This window comes from Eumetopias jubatus, unplaced genomic scaffold, assembly GCF_037043125.1.
Source record: "Eumetopias jubatus isolate StellerSeaLion01/CBP00866 unplaced genomic scaffold, mEumJub1_p1.0 scaffold_14, whole genome shotgun sequence".
NCBI classification, from domain to species: domain Eukaryota; kingdom Metazoa; phylum Chordata; class Mammalia; order Carnivora; family Otariidae; genus Eumetopias; species Eumetopias jubatus.
In genome coordinates, this window is record NW_028274820.1 from 101,856,308 (window position 1) to 101,857,973 (window position 1,666).

A 1,666-nucleotide genomic window follows, 5' to 3' on the forward strand; every position below is an offset into this window, starting at 1 on the left:
AATGGACAGCTTCTGCATTCAGTGGGCAGGGACAGGGGTGCTGGACCCTCTGCGAGCCCTTCCATCAGTCCGGATATAAGAGGAAATCCGTGGGGATTGGTGGCCTTTGGAGTTGGGATTGATTTCTCCATATCCTCTCATAAATTACAAATTTGGGAGGACTGTTCTTCCCTGATAAATGCCCCAACATTCACCCAAGAGACCAAGAGTCTCCGAATTTCAGGGAATTTAGCAACTGCTGGATCAAAGTTTGCCTCTGGTGTTCGGCTCTGCCACGTGGTGCCTTAGGCAGATTTTCTTGGCACAGTCGTCAGAAGCCCCGTGTGTCCTTCTGAGAACTGGATGTAGTATGATCTAGTCATTCCTGGGGTGTTAGAATCTGCCACCAGGGCGCTTGCTCTCTGTGGGCACTTGATTTCAGCTGACTGCAGGCAACAATGCGTCTGTTAACACTGGTTTGCTAGCTTCCTAGCCAGGAGGGACCAACCAGGACTTTTCCTGCCTTCAGTACAACGAGGTCTGGTAGTTAACCCCCGATCCCCACATATCTGCATTTCTCTGAGGATCTCTTGCTTGCAAATTACCCTGGGTACCAGTTCCCATACTAGTCACGCACACAGGTGCAAACCCAGAATGTGCCTCTGTCTGATGGAAACAGACTAGACAGTCCCTGGCAGGCTGTCAGGAGCCCATGGCCCTGGAGAGACGGTGGGAGAGTCAGGCTCCAAGGGACCCCAGCGGCCCGAATCCCAGCCAGAGCCACTGCGGAGTAGCATGCGGGGCGGGAGGCACTGTGGCCCCCAGGGGGCGCTGGATGAACCAACAGCTGCGCCGAGCTCTAGATCCTGGAATGAAGCTCACTCTGCAAAGTGTGAGCTGGGCCCCCGGCCAGCAGTCAGGGGGATAGGGGCTGGCAGTATTTGGCACATCTGTTTGGTACAGCAGGTTGCAGAGCTGGGCTTTCCACCAAGACTCACTATTTTGGTTTGGGGTTCAGGTACTGGGCAGTCAAAGAATAACACAAAGCCCTACCTGCAGCCACCAGAGAGGGCCTGACCAGCACAGCACAGTGGGGTTGGGTGGTGGAGCCCACTTGTGTCTGAGAAACACAGGAGGTGAAACCGAGGAGTCCTGGTCCATCTCTTCTTTCCTCATAGAGGTTTCAATGTTGGGGGAACAACAGCTGTTATAGGGGGTAAAAGCCAGCATAATAGGGGGCACCTGGATTTGAACCAGGGACCTCTTGATCTGCAGTCAAATGCTCTACCCCTGAGCTATACCCCCACTTGCTTATGTATGTCTAATAAGCACTCTAATCCTGCAGAGCCACACCCTGACCATCTCCACCTTGTGATATGTTCTTGGTAGTGCTCTGCCATCCTATGCCCCTGTAAGCATGCCCCACCTGCTACGCCCACCCTTGCCTCTTGCCTCTACTCAGAACTAGCGTTCTTCCTCTCCTCAGCCCCTAGCTGTAGGCCCCGGCCTTGAAAACATTGAGGTTTGCAGCTTGAACATCCTCTGGACTCATTTAGAAGGAGCAGGGCTCAGAACTGGCTCCTCAACAGACCCTCTGAAGTTAGGGTTGGGGGGGGGGCTGGGAAAAGTCAAGGTTCTTGGGCCCCCTAAACCAGACTCTCTGGGAAGGGGACAAGGGACGATGGGA

General features: G+C 54.0%; 1 non-coding gene across 1 annotated transcript; it reads right to left on the reverse strand.

Moving 5' to 3' along the window:
* Nucleotides 1-1,212: 1,212 nt before the first annotated feature.
* On the reverse strand, nt 1,213-1,284 carry TRNAC-GCA (transfer RNA cysteine (anticodon GCA)). Its single transcript has one exon. It is a non-coding gene; the product is annotated as a tRNA-Cys (tRNA).
* Nucleotides 1,285-1,666: the final 382 nt, after the last annotated feature.